The 24,645-nt window shown below is 31.6% G+C and overlaps 1 long non-coding RNA gene across 2 annotated transcripts in view; it reads right to left on the bottom strand.

Annotated features, from left to right (window-relative positions):
• The window catches only part of LOC142330304 (uncharacterized), a 33,118-nt gene that overhangs the window by 583 nt on the left and 7,890 nt on the right, over positions 1-24,645 (bottom strand). For both annotated transcript variants that reach the window (XR_012757759.1, XR_012757758.1), the window contains exon 2: positions 7,886-8,012. This is a non-coding gene — a long non-coding RNA (uncharacterized LOC142330304). The remainder of the gene's footprint in view (positions 1-7,885; positions 8,013-24,645) is intronic.

Genomic DNA, 24,645 nt, shown 5'->3' with positions numbered 1-24,645 from the left:
TTGGATATTGTCAGACCACTGTTTCCTTTGTTGCCTTCTTGATCTCTTCCCAATGCCAATACTGATTTACATTTACCTAACAGTTCTGTTATTATCCGTTTCTGAAATATGACTGAACCAACAAAGACAGCTGTGGAAAGCCAATGCAATAGGTGGCACTTCATTGGTTTCTATCCACACATTCTTGTTTCTATAGCACTGCCTCTATTTTGTTTTCATCACTTCTGCGAGCACCAAGTAGCAAAACTGTCGACCTTTCTTTGTTCTTGTTTATTAATCATCCAGATTTCATATCCATACAATAGGGTTGATAGAATGACTGAGTTGAATGCTTTAATTTTTGTTTTCAGTAGCAGATGGTCATTCCATAATGTTTTCTTTAAGTTTACAAAAGATGCTGCTGCTAGCCCCATTCTTCAGTTTATTTCTTCGTCACAAGAAGCATCATTTGTTATCAAGCTTTCAAGATTGATAAAACGTTCTACTGTTTTTATTGCGGTACTTCAATTTTTATATTGCAATTTTTGTCAGGCAATTTTTTATTTGATTTTTTCATTACCATAGCCACAGTTTTTTTCACAAAGTTTAGTTTCTTCAAAGTTAAGTTCTCAAACCAAGAAGCTTAGCTTCTTTCATGATTGTCTCCAACATAAGCTGAAGTGATGCTTCATCTTTTGCAAAAATGACATTATTCGTATATTCCAGGATTTTCACTGCTGTTTGATCTAATTCTACACCTCTAATGTGTGCATTGTTTATTCACTTTATCAAAAAGTATAAAAAGCACTGGTTAGCAGCACTGTTAAAAAGCACTGGTGACAATGTGTATCCTTGTCTAACACCTTGTGTTATTTTAAATATTTTTTTATTTTCAGTCTGTATTCTCACTTTCCTGCTTGATTCATTGTAAAGATTTTTAATCAATTGTATGATCTTATCCTAGGTATCATATTGTTGTAAAAGTGACTATGCCTGCTTGAAATCAATGAATGCCATCACACATTGTTGATTATATTGGACAGTTTTTTTGATAACTTCTTGAAAATATTGTCAATTGTGGACCCACAATGTCTGAAGCCATTTTGTGTTTCATTCCAAGAATTTTGAAGAATGGTACAAATTCTTGTTAGTAGGGTGAGATGAATAATTCACTCACAGTAGGGAGAAGGGATGATGTACCTCTGTAGTTTTACTGTTTAGTGTCATAAATACATGTACATAAAATATATATCTGTCAAATGTATAACTTTTCTTTTGGATCATGATAAAAATAACATTAATTTGACAAAAAAAAAAATTATTATCCTACAGTACTGAATATCAGTTTATGTTTTTCATCAAAGTGCTTTTACTATTACTTCTACTGTGACAATTTTAATAAAGTATTATTTTTTATTGGAAAAATATTAAAAGTACAAATAAAAAACATACAAAAAGACATGATGATTTTTCAGCCAGGTTTAATATTAATACCTTTTAATGTAAACTTATTACCTAATAATTATTATATAAAACTAATATTTTTATACTAAAAAAGATCAAATAAATATTATGGTTAAAGAAGTATTTATATGCATTTTAAAGAGCTTAAAAAAAGCATTAAAAACAACAGAGTTATAAAGTAAATATTTAATTTACTTAACAAATTATTCTGCTATTAAGATATTTTTAAATAAAATAAGATCATTTTTAAGATAAACTAAAAATTTTTTTAAAAATATTTTTGTTAAATTAAAAAAAGTTTTTTGCAATTCTAAAATAAAAAAATACTTTCATATAAATTAATAATTTAGATTTAAATTTTAACCTAAGAGAAAAAAAGTTAATTGTAAAATACCCGGAAATAAACGACCTATACTTGAGACACATTTTTTCCTCTGGTTAGGGGAGTAATCCCATTTACGGACAAAGTGACAGGCTCGCTAACAGGTTCTGCAGATGTTACGGCGTATGTAGCCTGCACCCTACCGACTAAACCTCAACCTCACCACCCCCTCTCAAGTCCAGAAACCGCATTTAAGCATTAGTCAGCCCAATACTTGAGAAACTTCCAATAGATTTTTTGAACTGCCATTCAGAAAAAAAAATTTCATAGCTTTTTTTACTCCGTTAAAGCAAGCAAATATTTATTGGTAACAGAAGTGTCATTAAAAAGATTTAAATTTCAATAAAACATCTTTGGTATTCTAGCAATAATTGAAAAACAATTTTAAAAAAGTTATATAATGCTACACATTTGGTAAGGAGCTGAATTATCGTCAAATGAGGGGCTTTTTTTTAAGGAAATCAAGTTCTTTAAAATAATTTAATTTAATTAATTTCAACATGTTTTCTGAAATTTTCTGATTTTCTAATGACAAAAGATATCATTTTATTAACCCTTTAAATTTTAAATTCAAATTCATTTAAAAACATTTATTTGTAATTTGAAATATGTATGATTACACATAGGCTTAGAAAAAATGCAATTTTTAGTTTTTTATCAAAATGCGATAAATTCTTAAACAATACCAATATTAAACAATATTAGCCTAATTTTTTTTTTAAATGAATATTCAAACAATAGAAAGAAAAAAAATCTGTATCATATACAAAAACCAGTTTTACCATTCAAATAGTGAACTTCCAAAGTTCAATGTTTATTATAAAACTTTCTAATAGTGTTATCTAAATAATAACTTTCTACTGTTGCCTGTATAAATTATTTGTTCATTAACCATACAGAGATATGATAAACATAAAGTTAAGTTTATTTAAGAGTAAATAAATAGCTTTTTATTTACTGTTAGAAAATGTAGGTTTACTTATTGGCATATCATTAAAGCCTGAATTTGTCATTCATGATAGTGTTTTTAAATATAATGTGTAGTACACTCTTAATTGCACTATACATCTATGGTAGAAAAAAAAATACTATCTTGCCAAAGATACAACTGTCATTAAAACAATTTTAGGGTGGCATTTTAGCAAATAATATGGAAGGCTTACAAAGGTTTGGGAAACACACAAAATAACTAATCATACATAATTCTTGTTCTCACTTTGAATTTCTTTCTATTCAGAAATCATTTTTATTCTATACAATAAATAATGTATATTTAAATAATTATTTTTTATTACACTGTGGATTTTGTCTGATTTAAATATTACATTTAAAAAAAAGAAAGTGTGTTAATTAAATAAAAAATTATATTTTTGTATTATTGTACTACATATTTCATCCCTTGCATAATTAACTTTCAGTGCAGTGGTATAAAATACAACATAAATATAACTAGATTTTTAAGATTGGTGAAGGTGCCTGCTGTGTCATATTTCTAGCAGAATTGTAGATTACCTTAGTTGATGCACATAGCAGCAGGGGTAAGTGAATTTCCCCTTGCTTTATGAATTTCAGTGTTAATTGTTCTGTTAATCTGTTCTAGGTTTTACAGTTTCTTTATTAGTACATATTCTTTGTATGAGGCACATCAACAAGTTTCTTACAATCAGTTTTTTTATCCACTGAACAGAATTCCCAAGTTGATTCACAGGCAATGCCAAGGTTATCCTCTGGCAGTTAACAAGAATGTACTAGTTATGTTAGCCCTGACATCCCAAGAGGCATGGGACATGGAGACATGTGGAGGCACGGAAGATCTAGGTCAAACCTGCGGCTTCAAAACACTGATAAGGAGATTGGATGTGTAGTAAAAAAGGACAATCATCACTGTAGTTTATTCTCTTGCCCAAGTTCCTAATCAGGTATTTAATCTATCTTGATCATTTAATAGAAAGATCACTTCACTTATTAAAATGACTATTTTCTAAGAAAAAACGTACACTAAAGCTCAACCACAAGGTCTTTTAACCATTTAAGGAGCTTGAGAATCAAATCTGCTACGTCTTCAGGAGAGCTCATAAAATAATAATTAAGACATTAAATTTTCAATTAGAACGTGCTTCATTGTTTGTTTCATGATCCCCGCCCCCCATATATATCTGGTACTATCTCTTTTTACCTGAACAAATGAAAACACCTACGTATGTACACGTATGAAATCACCTATTCAATCAAGCCCAGACCAAACTCTATTAAGTTTTGATCAGAGATGACAAAATAAGTTGAAGCTTGGAGGTTTTATCATTAGGTCTAATCTCTTACCAAAAGATAAAATTTGCCAATAATTTCTCCATGCAGTTTGCACATCTTAGGTCATAATTAATAAAATACGAGTAAAATAAACTAAAGTGTGTAAAAATGTTTGTCACTACTGTTTAAGTATCCTTTTCTTTTGTTGTCAACCCTAGGATTGGTTTGTAGCTGATCTCCATACATCATGATTCTCTGCAGATCCCTTTAACTCCATGTAAGTTCCACAATCCTTATCATCCACAATCTGATATAAGTAGCTTAGTCTACCTCGTGTTTTTCCCTTCCACAGTATATTCTATTATTGTTTTAATTAACCCATCGTGCCTAAACAAATGGCCAATCCATTTATCTCTTCTTTGCTATAAAATATTTAAGAGAAAAGTCTTTGCCACTTCGACCTTCCTTAATAAATGTCTTCATTGGACACTATCCACCATCAGACTTTCATCAATCTGTGGTAGCACCACATTTCTAAAGCTTTGGCCCTCCTTTCCTCTTCAATCCCCTTTGTCCATGTTTCACTCTCGAACAAAAACACATTCCATACAAAGGTCTTTAGCAGTCTTTTTCTCAGGTCTTTATTCAGTTTATTAGAAGTAAAAGGTTCCTCCTTCTATTAAATCCATTCTTGGCCAGGCTTATGCGACTTACCACTTCCTTCTTTGATCTACCATCTGCCACAATTCTGCTGCCCAAATACTTGAAGGGGTCCACATTTTCTAACCACTCTCCGATTGCTTACTGTGCAATGATCAAAACTGTAAGGATTTTATTTTAAATTTTCAATTTAAATTTGCTAACTTAGTTGAAAAAACTGCCTACTGGAAACAAGTAATTGTAATATGATCTGACAATCTTCAGTAAGGATATATTTTTTCTTTAACAGAAAAAATAGGAAGATAGAGGTTATAATCTGTTCTTATCACCAATAAACTTAACATTAAAAAGAAAATAATTTCAAACATTTATATTACATCTGGTGGGACTTTCTGGTTAAATTTGTTATAACTGGCTAAGTGAAGTAATAGAAAATATAGTGATATAAAAAATAAAGTAACATGAAGCATAGTCCTAGAATATAGAAAAATAACAATAAAATTTGAGAAAATGAAACAAAAGTGTAGTAGTGTCAGAGGTACAGATGGAAGACCATTGTAATGGTGAAGAGGAGGGGCAGTAAGTGGTAGAATACACAAAGGACTAGTGGAAAGATTATAGGATAAAGTGTTAAATGCAATAACATTATCTGATAAGGTGAAAAGGAAAAAATTGACAAATTATTTCCCTGGGTAACTTCATTTCTTTATGTAACTTTGTTTTTGTTTCCAATTTTATATGTATATAAAGAGGTATCACGAAGGTTTCTAGGGACTTTATAACTTATTCTATTCATGGAAATAATGGAAAAAGTTCATTAAATATATATTCTAAAATGTTTCATTTGTGGGTTACAACTAGTGGAAGATTTCGCTCAGATTTCAGCTACACCGGTGAAATGAGGTGTACTGAAATTTTTAGGATGTTAATTAAGGGGCAGAATTAGTATTTATTATGGTTTTTTTTGACCTGAAATATTGAATAAAATAGGTCCCAGAACTGTATCTGTAGTAGTTTTTGAAAAATCTGGGGTAAAATCCAATAAATTGGAGTAAAAACCCTAATTTTTTTAGTTTAACGTACAATAAATTTGTTAAACGGGTAATAAACACATAAAACATTTAAACAAAACTTGTAGAGAATTTAATTCTGAACAAAATAGTGTAGAAGTTGAATAATACAAAGAAAAGTATGAAAATGTTGAATTTTATTTAGAAACGGTACAGTAACATATTTATCAAAAAAGAAGTTATTTATCTAAATTTAAAACAAATTTTATTGTTGGTGTGAAAAATTGGTAAAAACAAGATTTAATTTAAATAAAAATTAATTTGATAATTTTTTTATTACTGACAGAAATACAATAAACTATTTAAAAAATTATTATTTCAAAGTTGCAATAAAATAATAACAGCTGATCAACAGTGCGCAATACTGTATTAGTGTTCAAATCATTCTGCTTGGTACATTAAGTATTTCAGGTAATATAAACTGTGCTGTTGTTAGCGAAGGTTTTCCATGAGTTTTAGTTTGAACATGATCGGTTTGCATTTGAAATAATGCCGTACTTATTTACAACAGATGAATATGATGATTTGGTATTAACTTTGGGTGTGCTACTGCTGCTGCAGTGGAATATGAAATGCGTTTTCTGAATCGTAGGATTCCAGAACCCAAAAAAATTAGCATAAATTTTTGGGCTCTTCGGGAAACAGATTCATTACCTAGTATTGGTAACAGCTATGAACGATCTGTCCAACACGACAGTGTTATTGATGAAATTATTATCAATGCAGTTCAGCGTAGTTCAGGTGTCAGAACACGACATCTTTCTAAGCGGATCAGAGTTTCGCATTTGATGGTGTGGAGGATACTTAAACAAAACAAGTTTTATCTTCATCATTAACAACCAGTTAAACATCTACATTCAGGAGACGGTCCACTTCACTTTGAGTTCTGCAACTGGTGGAATACATATTGACAGTTCTACACATATTTTTTATTTACTGATGAGGCAAATTTCACTCAAGATGTCAACAACTTAAGCAGTGAGTTTATATGGGCAATAAATCCTCATGAAACTGTGGAAGGCAATTTTCAACACTAATTTAGCGTCAGTGTTTGGTCAACATTCTTCACAATCAGCTGTTTGGACCGTTCATATTATCTGGCCGCTTAAATGCTGAGGTCTACTTGCACGATTTTCAAGAAGATTACTGCAGCTGCTTGAAGATGTTCCTCTAGTGCTGATATGCAAAGTATACATCCAGCATGATGGCATGCTTCCCCACTTCTCTTGTGCCGTTCCCATTCATCTAAATCATAATTTCCTTAAGAAATGGATCGGTCGTGGAGGTCCATATTCCTGGCCAGCAAGATGACCTGATCTAACACCTTTAGAATTTTGTGTCTGGGGATGGATGAAAAATATTGTATACAAAACACAAAAACATTCTCTTGAGGAATTTATTGTCCGCATTATGGAAGCAGCTGAGCAACTTAAGGACAGTCCTGAAGAATTAAAAATAGTTACAGAAGCATGCCAAGATATGTGTTGCAAACAGCGGGCTAATTTTTTAACATTTATTATATAAACTGCTACATGTAATGTCATTTGGTTTAATGTACTGTTTCTAAATAAAATTCAAATTTTTCTAATTTTTCTTTGTTTATTCATTTTATCTTGTACCATTTTCTTCAAAATTAAATTCTCTACCAATTTTGTTAAAAATTTTGATGTATGTACCCATTTAACAAAGTTATTGTAAGTCAAACATAAAAAACAGGGTTTTATACCCTAATTTATTGGTTTTCACCCCAGATTTCTCAAAAACTACTGCAGGTATTGTTCTGGGACCAAATTTATTTGATATTTCTGGTCAAAAACCATATGAAATCTTTAATGTTGCTCCTTTATTAACATCCTAAAAATTTCAGTACGATCTCATTTAACTAGGGTAGCTGAAATCTGAGCGAAATCTTTTATGAAATAATCTAGAAAGTAATTAGAAGTAATCAGAAAATTTAGATGCTTTCTAAAGGCTTCATCACCTACACAAATTGTTAATCACAGAAAATAAATTCATACTTTGCATTAGAAATAACTTTCAATGCTGTAAATATTTTTGTATTTAAAATAGAAAGATCTACTACCTTACTACCATCTGGGTGTACAATCCTCATGTGTTTATCATCAAATGCACTAAAAATAATGAGAAAAGTGCTATCTTCTTCCAGATCCATTGACAATATCCATCCAATCCTTTTCACTTTTTAGGAACTGAAAAAATGAAAAAAAAAATTACTAGTAATATATTTTCATCAAATATACAAATGTATATTTCAGAAAAAAAAACTAAAAATTTGAACAAAATTTAATTACAGATACAGAAGAAGCTACAGATAGAAGAGGAATAGGTTAGTAATGAATAAAACTAGCATTTATTAGAAGTGTTGTTGTTCTCTGCCATTACATCATCTGCAAGGAAAGATAAAGATTGTATTATATCTGACTGTAACTCATCTTCCTCTATATCTTGATCTTTGATATAAAAAGGAGATAGTAAGGTGACTTTCAAAACATTTCACTTATTTGAGCAAAAATTATAAGATTTACCAATATAATTGTGTGCGCGCCGGTGTGTGAATTTCATCCACAAGGTTCCAGGTGAAACATAATACAAATTTCTATACATTATGTTCTCTAATGTTGTCATCTGGAAGGGCATTCAATCAAATCATTCCTGCATAATCCCAAAAGAGTAGGTGTAAAAGTAAAAAATATACAGTATGGAATAGTGCTTAAAATTAAAAAAATAAAATTGAGATATAGGGTAAGGAAAATTAATTATAATTAGTATACATAAAAGAATTAGTTAGCTACAATAAAAACAAAAAATTAAATAAGACAGTGCTGCAAGGAGTTAGTGAAGATATAACCTTTTCTTTTTAATAAAACAAAAAAATAATTAAACATTTTATATTATTCACCTTACTAGCAAATTTGATGTTTTCTCGAGATCTTTTGATATTAAAAACAGATATAAAATTTTTAATTCTTTTTTATTCTATTAAAAAAATGATCTTTTCTTTTTTTTTAAATCTTTTCTTTTTAACTTGTATTTAAATGAGAAGTAAAAGTACTAACAGAAAAATCTGAGAATTAAGAAACATAAAAATTATAGGGAACAAAAAATATAAATTTGATTTGATGATAATATTGTTATTTTGGTTGAAGTAGAAATGAGGCTTAGAAATAAGTATGGTAACGAAGATAAAAATTAGAATATATGAAACAGATACAGGAATTGAGGATGTAGGTTATTTGTAAAGAGGTTAGAAAGAAATTATAAAAGTGCATTAAATGACCATAATAACTGATGATAAAAGTACTTTCTCTTAGTTATAAAAAGTAAAATTGAGGAAATAAAAATTCCTTATTTTACCCCATTATTTTTATTTTTTGATCATTCATATTTCCTTTCCTTAACAGTAAGTAGTAACCTGGTGATTCTAGTACTGCTATCTTTTTGATATTGGGTGGAGTAATGATACATTTATGCATTATACCTGAAATCATTCTCTATTCTTTCACGAAATTTTTCTGGTATTGCACAGCAAAGAGTAAAAGAAAAATAGATGATTGTAAGATTTTGTCAGATAAGTAAAATAATGAAATTTGCACATGAGTGTTCTCTTAATTATTTAAGTATAAAAAACTTTTGTACAAATATACTACATATTTTTCAATCTTTAAAGAATCTGATAATCTCAATGTCTAAAATAAGATAAAGTTTTATTCTTCATTTAGTATAAAATTTAAATAGCATTTATTATTGTGTACTTATTAAATAAGTGTTATTTAATAAGCTATATTAATGTGTAGTTTTCTGAATGTTTTTTCATTTTTTTTGAGTTCTTTGAAAATGGAGAGCATATTTGTACAATTCAAATGAGATTGAAATAAAAAAAAAAAGACGTAAGTAATCTTTAACAAAACAATTCAGTCTTGTAATAAGGACCAGGTGTAAAAAAATCTTACAACTAATACTAAATAAAAAGAAATGAAGAAGATTTTATTTTTAATGAATAAAGAAATCGGTCAAAAACAGACAAAAAATGTAATTCTTAAGTGATTAATCATGTAAATGCATTGTATACATAATTTCATTTAAATATGATATTCAGTTTTTGTGTTATTAAAGGTATTACAAAAATTATTACATTTATTCATTATTGAACTAATTATAGATTTTGATGCTTTACAAAACTTTCTCGCTCTATCTCTACATGTATATATTTTTTGTTAATTTTTATCATAAGTATATTAGATATAAAATATCACTTGTGCCTTTCATTTCTACAAATATACTTCAATTGAAAACCACTATTGTGAAAAATTAAAGCTAAAAAGAACACCTTTTTTTAATAAGAAAGTTTAGAAATTATGTCAGAAAGAAAAAAAATCTGATAACACAGCTGTAGGGCTTCCCATCACGCGGCTAAGCCGTGTTCCGGGAAAGTCCTACAACTGTGGGTAGTTCTTGATGCACGGTTTACACGCACAAACACAATTTAATTAAAAAATATTTATCATTTTATTTAAATACAATATTTGTTCGTTTATTTAATTCAATGATTCTGACTAAAGTGCGCGTGCATATTTAATTTAATTCGCAAGGGTGTGACGGTACAAGCGGCGACAGTCGGCACTAATTAAATTAATATAATTTCACAGCTTACACAGAACAAATTTTGCCTGTACGGCCGGCAAACTGGTGTAACTGCGAGGCTTAACGCACCAGTTACCGAGTTAACCAGGCGATCAAGTTCGAGACCCGGCCAAACCAAGTTACTTTTTTACACTTTAAATATTATTCATTTATTTAATTCTACCGCTTACCTGTGACGGGTAAGCGGTAGAATTAAATGTTGTACTACAACATAGTACCACCTTACTATGTTGTACCACAACATAGCAGTAGTGGTACTTACGTATTTACGCCACCGCAGCTACAGCTTTACTTAAAAACAAAGTAGTCAATCGGATTTCGGTGGAAAATGGGCCGATATAGAGTTTAACATAGATTCAAACAGTCTCTTTATTAATTTTAATAAAAGGTTATTTATATTTATTTATTTTATAAATATATACTTAACCAAACTTAACTTACGCTCGCTTCGCTCGCTAACCTTGACTAATTAACAGGAGTGTTTTGATTATTTAAATAATAAATAATTGCAATACTTACTGAATTTATTAAATAACTACACAAAAAATTACGGTGTTAATTTTCCACCGAAATCCGATTGACTACTTTGTTTTTAAATAAAGCTGTAGCTCCGATGGCGTTAATACGTAAGTACCGCAGTAGTTTACAATATTTTTTGGGGTGGGCTGCGATTATGCAAAACTTGTTTTGCAAATATTGTTATTTTTTAATCGTTAGCAAATGTGCCTAAGAAAGATATGATCTTATCAGGCGAAATTTCGAGATAATGAAAGTGATCTTGCTCTACAGCCTCACCCCTTTGACCTTTTGAGTTGAAAATTTACTGGTATCAGGTATCAATGCCCTATATATAGAAGTAATGTAACTAAGTTTGGTCAAAATCGGTGCAATAGTTCTAGAGATATAAGGTGATTTAAGAAGCCAACACCGAACACACACACACACACACACGTACTTAGGAACATTAACATTCCGGTTTTTTTGGGTTCCTTAGGTGTCAAAACATCAAGATCTGGTGAAAACCACACATGCCCAAATTGGATCGATTACAATACTTTCCCTTCTAGAGCTATAGTGCTGACGTAAAAGTTATAGTCTGATAGTATCGAGATATTTTTTTTTTATAAAGAGAAAACCATTAGCAACAGAAATATATTTTTCTTTTTAAAAACTTCAAAAATAGAGTTAGGTTTACAATCTGACCAATTTTTTTTGTCTCGTTACTTTTTTAAATGTATGTTCTAACAATAATCTTCCTCAAATGGAACTATATCAATGATTTTATTATTTTTGTACAGGAAGTGAATTTAATAGCCACATTCTAATTTTTCCCAGTTACTTTAACGGAAAATTTCTTTAAATGAAAAATTGTATATTATTTATACAGGGTGTTTCTAAAATGGTGGGCTGACTATACTTTTCGGGATTCTACTTGTAAAACTAAACAAAAAATATCCAAGAGATACGCAGCTTCAAACTCGGGTTTGATCTTTCATTTTATCCTTATAGTAAATGCATCTGACGCCCATCGGTCAAATAAATTATTTTATGATTAAAATTTGGGCTACCGACGAAAAGAACGTGGAAAAATTGAGCATCGTTCTCCGACAAGTAAACCATACAATAATAAATTTATTAAAAAATATCTGATTATAGTATCACATAATTTATAACATTGAAATCGTAACGAAACTAAAACCGCGTATCCTATAACTATATTACTTGTTGCGGATATATCACGTCTTCGAAAACAGCATAAATTAAAAAAATACAGAAATTCGTTTTTTTAGATTTGAAAAAGAAATATTAAAACGATATAATAACAACGGTTGAAAATTTTAAAGGTTTTGGTTATAGAAGTCGCAGTTATAATTAACCAAAGTAAGGTCTTTGGAATCATAATCCTAAAAACAAAATCTTTTTTTGGATTTATCGAAGAACATTCAAATAAAACGTCCGAAAAATATTTAAAGCTAAATTTAAAAAAATTAAAATTGAACAGTTAAATTTTTATATAAATAAAAATATATTTCCGAGACGACTATTCTCAAACCCGACCGAACTTAATATTCCAACCGGATAGTAATATCGAACGTTACATTCAGGCATATAAGGATATCTTAAAAATTAATTTAAGAGCAGTTCTAAATAGTCTAACTATTTTGGAAAATAAAACATTATCAGATACAAATCTACGTTGGCGGGAACACACAAAAAAACGCTTATCTTCTTTAGCGATACGAAGTAATAATTAATTCTTCCCAGTTGTTCTTCTGTGTATTTTTTTATTACCTAAATTTTCTCCCTTTTTATCAGTGATATCTTGATATTATACGGGTTTAAAAATAAGGCTCAGCAGTAGAGAACGAAAGAAAAAGAATTGAGAGAAAAGAAAAGAAGGTTATTTCCCACACTTGGTTAATTTTGAGAAAAACGAATTTCAAGACAAGCGGTTGAAGAAAGTAACGAGTCATCAACCAGATGAAGAAGCATGGTGCATTGGTTTGTTTGCTGTATATCCTCACATTTTTACTTCCTTGTACGAACTGAAGGAAGTATTGTAATCGCGAATAATTTCAATTTTCCGATTTCAACGGAAATATCCATTTTGACCATTCCTGAATCCATTTTAACTAGTTCGGCTTGACGTCTGCACGCCGCATAACTCTAAAATGATTAGCCGTATTTTGGACTTTATCTTAACTGCAGTAATAAGCCCTCACTGAGAGCTATTCAACGATATATCATATTTGGTACTTCTTTTCATTGGTTCCAAAGTTATAGCCAAATGAAATTTTAATTAATGAAATATTTGGATCTTATAAGAGGAAGGCACATCGATTCGAATCAGACATCTCCTTTTTTTTAACTGTTTTTTTTTATTTAAATACATTGATTTATTAATAATTATTAACCTCTGATTGTACAAAAATCTTTACGATAAATAATAATTCAATAATAACAATAAAAAAAAATTATGAAAAAATATCAGAAGTTATTAATGTAATAAAATTCTATGTACTTTTAATTTTTTTAAAATGTGTTGCCGGCTTCCGTGGCGCGAGTAGTAACGTCTCGGCCTTTCGCCCGGAGGTCCAGGGTTCTAAAAATGTGTATAAGCAATTTAATAGGGGTACAAGGAAGTCATATGGTGTCCAAATCAGATTTTATTTAGAATGAATCGAGGTTTCCGAATCGTTCAGAATGAAGCGCTGAGATGCGAGTTATTTAAAAACTATTCATTTATCTGATAAAATTTTTGTTTGCTCACACTTCTATCTTGAATGAAGCGCTTCTTGCAAAATGCAACAAAGTAGCAAACTGTATTTGCTTACTTAATTTTTTTGGAAAATTTCTTTTTTTGTGTCGAAAAAAATAAAGCAAATTTACGGCAGTTGTTTTTATTTTTTCATTACTGCTGCATTTTTAAAAAAAATATTTTGAACCTTTTTGTTGTTAACGTTTTTGTTATTGTTAGTATGTTAAATTCATGAACATTATTTCGTTAGAACTGGCAAAAACAATTAACAAAATAACGTGTTATGAAACGTAACATTTTCGCGGCGGACCGTAAGCCCGCCTTTTTCTAGTAATTATTATACGAATAAAATATTTTTATGAAAATGTAATCATTTTAATGTATCATCTTAATTTACGCGTTTTGTGGTAATCTTTAAAGAAATCCCCTCTCACAAGTAGAGGGGAAATACAATATATTTATACTAAAAAACAAAATTATTTATCAGATTATTTAATTTTGTTGATTTCATTCAACTTGCTTGAAGAATAAATCTTTCGTAATTTAATTTAAGTGGTTAAATTAAATTTGAAAAATGTAATTTTTCCTATATTTAAAGCAATTAAAAAAACGAAGAAAATAATTTTGTTAGTAAAGAGAAAAAAAATCTCACATCAAAGAAAAAGAACCCTAAGAAAATGTACTCTTCTGTCAACCTGCGAGCGGAATGAAAGTTCTATGTTTTTCATCGTAAGGTTCTGGGTTCGAATTCCAGTTAGGATTAACATTAGCGTATGACAGCATACGCTACCGTATCATCAAAAAAAGATAGATCGACTGCAATTGACTTACATTGCACTGTTGCCAAAATTAGAAATAAATAAATTTATACATTACAGATATTAAAAGACTGTACCGATAACGTAAAGCATAAGTTGAGAGACAGTATTTTATATACACTGCAAATCACTTTTTACTAGAAAATTTACATAACCTGATAATTCTCAATGTATCAATGTAAAAATTTTTTTACCTACTTTCTGAAATTAGAACGAATTTTCACCATACAAAAATAAGTAACCGCTTGCAGTTTGAATGTGGATCGGCATTATTTAATAAATTAAAATTTTAATCACTTCATACCTCTGTATTTACGATGTGCTATTTTTGCTAAAAAGAAATCCATATTATGAAGTCTTTGCCATATTTTATAAATTATCGACTTATTTAAAATATCTTCGCCCCAATTAATTTAAAATAAAATCAAAGAGATTTTTTTATTAAATTAAAATTATTCTGTCGTTATTTTTTTAAAATAATAGTAATTGAAGAATCAATAAAGGCATGAATTTTCTGTTTAGTTTTGTATTCAAATAATCTTCATTGAAGTTTTCTAATTTTTTCGTACTTACATCTTCTCATATTTACTTTACTATTAGTTCGTATATTAATTATTAATTAAGACGAATGGGCTATTGGTTATAGTTAGGATTGGGTGGATAGCCTCAGCGGTGAGGGTCGGCATGCCGAGGTGTGTCGGTCCCGATGAGCCGCTGAGGACTCCAAGGGTATGAGATAGGGCTAAACAAAATAAGTGATTTAAGAAAAGACCCGGCACCACACCACGACATACTTGGTATGGTGTGGTGTCTAAACTTGGGCAATAATTAAAGTATGGCACTCTCAAAAGAGCTACACCAGTAGGCCGACCTGCCATGCCGGTATATAGCCGGTAGGCGGGAAGGCCTATTAGAGTTAAAAGACACTCCCCTGGGTGGCGCAATACCACCAAGTTGGACCGGCCCAGGGGAGTTGAGAGAGAGAGAAAAAAAAAAAGAAAGTGTGTCGCACAAAGAGGGCGCAGGATGCCCGTCGATCTCCACCACGGACAAAATTTGCCAAGCTCGAGAGATGGTTTTGGCGATTAGGCGAGTTACCATCGATAAGGTAGCGTTTTCTTTGAACATCAAATCATCCACGTCGAGCTCGGTTTCCGTAAAGTTTATGTGCGACGGGTACCAACACAGTTTACTGCAGAGCACAAGCTGAAACGTTGAGTAAGCGATTGACATCTATCGACGCTTATTCGATCGCTTCAACAAGTAAGGCGCATATTTTTGAACATAATAGGGTGGCTTCACTAGTATGAGCCAGAACTGAAAGGTCAGAGTATGGAGTGGAAACACCCAGGATATCAGACGAAGAAAAAATTCAAGACTGAGACATCGACAGGATGCTAACCGTTTTTTGGAATGCAGAAGTTTCTATACGGAAGACGTGATGGAAAAGGGGACTACGTTTCATATATTGAAATGTTGTAAAACCGCCGAGGTTTAATGTCGAAGAAAATATTATTGTTGTACGACAACGCCCGCCCGCATACGGACTCGCCACACCGTTCAAACGATCAAAAATTGAATTCTGAAGTACTGGAACATCCTCCTTACAGCCCAGACCTTGTTCCTTTCGACTTCCATCTGTTTGGACCGCTCAAGGATGGTTTGTGAGGTCGTCTATTTTTCAAAGATAGACGTGCAAGAAGCGGTTCAAAAACGGGTTCGCGACCAACCGAATACCTTCTTCTTAGAAGGAATACGCAAGCTTGTGGATCGCTGGACTAAAGTATATTGACAAAACAGGTGACTACGTAGAAAAATGTTGTACATGCTGAACCCCTACCTTTGTGTAAATAAATTGTAGAACGAGTGTAGATAATTTTTAACTCGCTCTTTTATAAAAAAAAAGCGTACTTGTAACGCTGTTCTATCAAGTTATTAGGTCGATCCGCGCAGATAAATGTTGGGTTAGTTTATCCGTGGAAATTTAATCTACCTATCCATTCAATATGATCAAAATTAAATTATGATCCTACTAATCCTGATCTATATTATATATAGATTACGTCAGGATATAAATATATTCTGTACTTCCTTATATATCCGGTGTGACGAATGTACTTAGTTTTTTTGTGGATTTAATTCATTCTGTTTTTATCGCTTAAAAGTTGAAGCAAAAATTTGTTCACTGCTAGTAATCATAAAAAGTTAATGATGACAGTGCTCATGCTCGCATACCAAATGTAAACAATATTAACAAATAACAAAAACTGGCAAAATGCATGGCTTAATGCCATGCTAATGCTAATGCATGACTTTCCCTGCTATTAATAATAAATATTAAGAGTTGGAGCTAGAAAATAAAAAACGCAACATTTTTTTTTAGAGGCGGGGAATAAATTTTAGGAAAAATGTTTCTAAAAATATTAATATATAGCAAAATAAATTTGCTTAAGTAAAGTTTTCTCTAAATCAACATCGCCTTCAATAAAATCCGAAAATTTTCAAAAAGCTTTTCTTTATTTTAGGTTCGGGTTCTATAATTTGAAAAAAATTGTACATATTTCTTGATAGCTTTATATACGAAGTATAAACTTCAAAAAAGAATTTTGAGAAATATTTAAACCGAAGGGATATAGAGCAAAGAAACAAACATGTGTTATAGAAAAAAAATACATATATATCAATTTTGAGGTTGGTTTTTTTAAAAATAGTTGTTTAGATTATTGTACGTAACAAATTTGCTTTAATAAACTTTTCTCTAAAATGTCTCTGAAGAAAATTAAAATTGATTTTTTTGCGATACTCCAACTCTAAACGAATTTTGAAAAATAACATGATCAATGCCCCATATATTGAAATATTTGAGCTAAATTTAAAAAAAAAATCGGTTTGGTCAATCAGGAAATATAAACCCAAAAGCAGTGCTACATACATACATCCGTATGTCTTTTGGACTAGATGAACTAGTTGGATCCTAAAACGTAAAGATTTGGAAAAAAACTGATACCCTATTTTTGTCATCATCTTACTTCCCCCTTTAATATATAGCTATATTCGCCGGGAAAGTAAAAGTATTCAATAACCATATTATACGGTTTTTATCATTACAAAGTTACTGTGACAGCAAAACCGACTATTGCAACACTTATCCTAACAAGCATGTATGCGCATACATGCTTGTTAGATCTTCCATCCCTATTATCCAACAACCGCCCGATTTCCAGAAAAACTCATATCCAATGTAACCTCTGGACCACAGATATAAATTCAAATACAACGTTTGATGTATCCAGACCACCGCATATATACATGCAATCGCGTACATCATGACACACTATAAATAATAAAATTACCTCAATAATAAAATTCTAACGTAAATTTTTTTGACGTCCTCATAACTGCTCTTAGATAATCTACCAGAGCCTTTCAGAATTCTTACAAGCTTTAGTCATTCGATAACTTCCAGCTCAAACAGTGTAGCTTTATTCGGCCGTGTGACTTAAAACTGAGCATACCTCCACAACTCCGTCCTCATAACTCTACAGGCTACACAAGAGAAAAAAGTCCTTCCTACCCGGCCAGTAATTATTGCAGTACAAACATTCTTTAGAGAATGTTTATTCTGCATTATTCCTCAGGATTAGGATTAGTCCTAAGATGAGACTAGTATAATTACGGTATTATAAGTAATATCTTAAATTTAGTATTACTCCTCGCCTAGTAATGAATTTAACCGGATATTGTATAATAATTCTTAAAGTTCAATGTACGAGGTCTGTTCAGAAAAAACCGAACATTTTTAATTAAGCGCCAACGGAGATATTTAGTGACGTCCGGTTGGTAACATAAACCGGACGTCATATGTTAGTAACCTTCTTTGTAATCATATGTCTTGGACTGTTGATATCTCGTTTAGTTTTCGTGTTATTGTTATTTGAGTGCGACGTATTTAAGTGTTAGTAACGATTTTTGTAATGTGCGATTTTCGGGAGCAACGATACGACATAAAATTTTGCGTGAAACTGGGGAAAACGTTCACAGAAACGGTTCAATTTTTGAAAACAAGCTTATGTTTGTTTTGCTCTGGGTTGTACGCAATGTTACGAATGGTTTTTTACCATTTAAAAGAAGTCGTTGAAGGTGACCCTCGACCAGGAAGGCCTTCGACTTAAACTGATGACAACCCCGTTTATAAAATCAACGATCTGGTGTGTGGAAATCGCCGATTGACTATCAGAGAACTTGCAGAAACGTTAACATCTCGATTGGATCATGCCGTGACATTTTGAATGAAAAACTGAACATGCATCGAGTTGCAGCAAAGTTTACTCCTCGTTTGATGCCCAACAACAGAAAGAAGATCGAGTGGGCATTTATTAGCAACTTCTTGAACAAACCGATGACGATGCAAAGGATCATACGGGAGACGAAAGTTTGGTTTTTGACTACGACACTGAGACAAAGGTTTAATCATCACAGTGGATTGGCAAAGGATTTCCACACCGCAAAAAAGCACGTCAGTTTCGATCCAATGTCAAAGTGATGCTCTCTTCTTTTTTTATTTTAATGGAATTGTGCGTTTTGAATTCTTTCCTCAAGGAGAAACAGAGAACCGTGCGTACTATCAAGATGTTTTACAACGTTTACGTGAAAAAATCCGCTTAAAGAAACCGGAGTTGTGGCGAGTCAACTCATGGTTCCTTCACCACGACAATACGCCTGCATACACCGCTTTTTCAATTCGTCAGTTTTGTGTCAAAAATCAAATGACTGTTCTCCCTCAGCCTCCCTACTCTTTTGGCTTTTGCGATTTTTGTTTATTTCCGAAATTAAAAATCAGTGGTGAAAGGACGCCGTTTTGAGACTATTGATGACAAATTCGTCACAGACCTTAAAGGATATTTCAAATGAAGCTATCCAGGGCTGCTTCGCGAAGCGAAAACACCGCTGGGAAAAGTGTGTGAATTGGTGAGAGGAGGGCGGTACTTTGAAGGGGACAAGAACCAAATAATCTGTAAAATTAAAATCCAAGATAAAAAGCATAATGTTTGGTTATTTTCTGAACAGACCTGGTATATATATATAATGGTAAAAACAAACCCAACGGTTCTAATTTTTTGGAAAATATCGATACAAACGAACATGGACATTCTGATAAAGATCAGAAGAAATTTCTAAACACCCATTGAAATTTAATATTAAAAACTTGTTCGTTGCATTCTTCCAAATCGAGCATTAGATATATAAACATAAAATTTAATCAAAGTATGATGCATTTTTCAAGATAATAAAATGGGAATAACATTAATTTTCATTTAACATGTCTGTTAGCGGCTATAAATGCACAGGTTGCAGAGGATATGACATAAGACACTCGAAAAGAGGACACACAAAGGGCGAAAAGCATTCCATATTATTAAAAATCAGAAGGGCACTGGTTTTTTGCGTTCTGCATACAGTAGCATATATGTACTACAGGGTCATTCACGGGAACCGGATGTTTTAGAAGTGGGTTGTACTCGGGCGTTCGTGGTGGGAGGGACACGTGGCTGGTGTCTGAGGTTTCCTTTCTTCATAGCATTTGCATTTTAGTCGTTGAGATGGAGCCGTGGACGCTAGACCAACGCCTGTACGAGTATGACAGTTTTGTGCGAAATGACGAATCCGTAACTGCTTGCTGTTCAGCGAGATTTCCGCCGTCAGTTTAATATCCATCGTAATGCAAGTGTCCCTTCTCGTAACACAATATTGCGATGGGTAAACAACCTTCGAACAAGTGGTTCAATATTGAAGAAAAAACCACACCGGGTCCCCGACGAACTGCTAGCACTCCGGAGAACATCGAACGAGTAAGGGAAGCCATTGTCAGAAGTCCACGCCGCTCTATTCAGAGGCATTCAGCATTGTTTTCTAATGAGCACAAGTACGGTAAGACGAATTCTGCATACAGACCTGCATTTCCATCCTTACAAGATAGCCGTCGTGCAGCAGTTAAACGAGCAAGATTTCACGCAGCGATTACAATTTTGAAGAAAATTAAATTTGTTATTGTTAATGAGTGACGAAGCCCATTTTCATCTGAATGGCTTCGTCAACAAACAGAATTGCCGGTATTAGGCAGAAAGAAACCCACATCAGCTTCACGAGAGACCACTTCATAGCCCAAAGGTGACTGTCTGGTGTGCAATGGGTAAGGTCGGTGTTATTGGACCATATTTTTTTGAAGAAAATGACGCTGCCGTAACTGTAACAGCTGATCGTTACGTTGCGATGTTGAATACGTTTTTCATCCCTGAGTTACGAAACCGAGGAATCGATTTTCAAAATGTGTTATTCCAGCAGGATGGAGCTACAGCGCACACAGCGAGGGCAACGATGGCTGTTTTCCGTAACTTGTTTCTGGGACGGATCGTTTCCAGATTCGGCGACATTCCTTGGTTTCCTCGGTCCCCCGACTTGAGTAGTTGTGATTTTTTTCTGTGGGGGTTTCTGAAATCGCGTGTGTACGGCAATAAACCGCGTACATTGGAGGACCTAAAGATCGCAATTCGTCATAACGTCACCCAGATTGATGTAGACATGCTGCAAAGAATTAAAGCCAGTTACCGTGAAAGGCTACAACAATGTATTGCCCAAAATGGACATCATTTGCCGGACATAATTTTTCGTTCATGAGTAAGTAACAAATGCTTTGATTTAACAAGTGTTTCAGTACCAATATAACTTTTTTAAAGTAAATATTCAATTTTTTATGATTATTTTAAAAACATCCGGTTCCCGTGAATGACTGTATTATACATTAACAAGCAAGTCCATTGAAATACAAATAATTCATCTTTAATAATGACATCTTCACTCTATTTACTTCAAGGTGAAACTATATAGGTGAACATACTTTTACAACATCGGTAAAATATTAATAAATTGAATTTATATAACGGAATTCATTATATAATAAATAATATAAATTAAAAAAGGTCAAATATTCCGGATATTAAAAAAAAAATGCTGCAAAATACATCAATTATAATAAATGACAATTCAATAATTCTGAAAATTTCCAATACTACGCAGATATAACCATTATTCTGGTTTTTTTTGTAATACGTAATATTCAACGATATCGATTAACGTGATAAAAATATGAATCATCACTTCAACCAAAGTAGATTACAGCCAATTGAAACATTGAACCGGATGTGCTGAGAAATACAAAATCTATCATTATTACACGCGGCATAATCATTGACGTTCATGTTTACTACAAACATATCTTGATAAAATTTGGATTGTACTGTTTTAATACAAGAAACCTTTTTGCATATTTTCATAAAATCTGCAAAAAATGTGTTTTATATATTTTTTAAATGTTTCGAATACATCAAAATTGATTTTCTCGAAAACAGATTTTGTGAGTTTGATAAAGTTTAGTACGTTAATTTTCGCAATGATAGATCAGATTTTACACGTCTTCAAATCCCTGAATTAAATTTTATATCTTTGAGGAAAAAAACCACTTGATTATCTACAATAATTTTTTGTGGGAATACATATCGATTTCCATCGAGTACATTCACACAGAGTGTAACAAAAAACGTGTACCTGGTGTTCATTTGCGGTTTCTACGTATCAAAATTAATAAAAAATGTACTATAAAAAAATGACTATTTCCTGTTCGTTTTTCCTCTGTCCGCTATTCTGTTTAAGGAAGCATTTTAATTTCGGATTGAGATTTTCCTTAAATAAAAAAAATACAAAAATTAGGATAAATAATTTTTTACTGAATGAACTGAAAATTATTTTGTATTTTATCATAACAGAATGTATCTATTATCACATACTTCCGTTAAAGATAAAGAATATAATTGTTTCCTTTAAAATTATTACAATTTTTTAAATCCTCATAGTTCCTACAATATTTTTTTACTACGTTTTCTTGACGTACAACTTAGGTTTTTATTCATGTTAGTTGCCGAGTTAGACTTTTTGATTTACTCTTGCCGGGGAGCAATTCCACCTTTTAAAACCGCTAATATCGATCCGCCCAAAGCTGCCGATCACATCACCCTGTAATTTTTAATATCCTTCCACTCATTCTTAAATTATGTTGGATTTACCCTTTTTGAAGATTCAAATGACCTCGGTCATTTGAATCTTCAAAATTGATGTTACCGTTTGTATTTTTAAAACCCTCTACCCGTTCCCGAAATATTTTACAAGACGTCATATGCGCGCCTAAAAGAATATAAATTTAATTATAATTAGTATTATTAATTACAGAATTATAAAAATAATTTTACATATAAAATTATGTACTCGTATTTTTTGCAGTTATTTATAATTATTTTTTTTTATACACAAAATTATTTATTTCACTTATTATTTACTATTTCTAATTATTTACTTTATTTATACAATTAATTATTTATAATTAAGTTTTTTTATTTATAAAAAAACTTTAATCTCTTTTTATTTCATTTAGCTATAAAGAACACGTGCAGTAACTGTTTTTTTTTTTTTTTTTTATAAATATATCGTTAATTAAAACCACCTAATTTTCAATTATTTATACATAATTATTTGATATTTTATTTATAAATCGTGTGATACCGAGGTACTATTTACATGTTCAAAATTTTTCACGCTACTCACCGTATGTGGTAATGGGTGAGGCAACTAAGTTTAATAATTAGTATTTTAATTTATTTAACTATTTTCTGATAAATAAATGGCCGCAATTTTGCACGGTAAATAATATTTCACAAGATAGTTTACATCAAGTTTAATTATCCATTATTTTACGTCAAAACTACGAAAAAATCCAAACTTATTCAAATTATTTTATTTAACAGTTCTGAAGATTAAATCCGGATGAAAATTGTTACAAATTTTCTTCAAAACTCGGTTGTTTGTCGACCAGTTTACAAAGTTATAATTTTGCTTACAATGAAAGGTTTAACATTTTAGTTCATAAAACTAAAAATTACGAGATAAACCCCGGTTTAAATTCTTGATAGGGACTTATTTTGAAATTTTAGAATGTGTTGTTCATTGTAACTTTATTTATTTATTAGACAACATTTGTGTAAGGATGTGTTCCAAATATTGTAACGATTCCTCAATCCGTTCTTCAAATATGAATATTTCTTTTTAAAAAATCGGCAGACAGAAAGAAAAAGAATTGGAATAGAAAATCACCATTTTCTGTAGAAGATTTTCCATTTTGAAATGTAAAATCAAAAAGGAATAGCCAGGAATTTTTTTACACTCTGCGAGCGTAAGCATATATACATAAAGAGAGAGAGAGAAAGTGGTTCGAAAGTTTATCTTTTTGCAAAATATTCTCAAGATAATAAGGTACACAAATTTTGTTACCTATGTTAATAGGGTTTGTACGAGGGTAAGCCAAAAAGTAAAGGAAAATTTTGATTTCCTTCCCAATCCCATATATGGCAGCAATGATTGTTCTACTATAAATCATAATCTCTATCAGCTGTTCATTGAAAGTATTGTTTCATCGTTAGCTACTTGTGATTGTGTTTAAAATGAGTGCGCCTTTGTCTGACTGCAACAAGAAAGAAATCCGAGCAGCGACACGTTTCCACTGTTCAGAAGAGGTGAAACCAGCAGAGATTATTTGTCAAATGCAGCAGCAATATGGAGAGAGTTGTTTGAGTGGAAGCAAGATCTACGAATAGATTGGTCGCTTTAAAAATAGGATTTCTCTCTGTGAAGAACAGCGGTAAGGTAGACCTTCCACTTCAAAGACTAACGGCAATATTAAAGCGATTAAACAAATTATTCTCGGTAATCGACGAATTACAGTTGATGACATTGCAAGTGAGTTGATTATAAGCCATGGCTCAGCATTTTCAAGTACCCATGATTCTTTAAACTTTCGAAAAGTCTGTGCTCGCTGGATTCCACCCGATTGACCAGCATCCACAAAGAGAATCGTTTGAAAATTTCCTAGGTTTTGAAACGCGACTAAAATGAAGGAAACTCATTTCTTAAGCGAATAATAACCGTAGATGAGACATGGGACCATCACTTTGAACCCGAGAGTAAGCGACAAAGTTTTGTGTGGAAATAGCCTTCATCTCC

The sequence above is a fragment of the Lycorma delicatula genome, chromosome 9 (assembly GCF_047948215.1).
Source record: "Lycorma delicatula isolate Av1 chromosome 9, ASM4794821v1, whole genome shotgun sequence".
NCBI classification, from domain to species: domain Eukaryota; kingdom Metazoa; phylum Arthropoda; class Insecta; order Hemiptera; family Fulgoridae; genus Lycorma; species Lycorma delicatula.
Note: the sequence above shows the minus strand (reverse complement) of the source record. Positions and strands in the feature narration are given on the sequence as shown.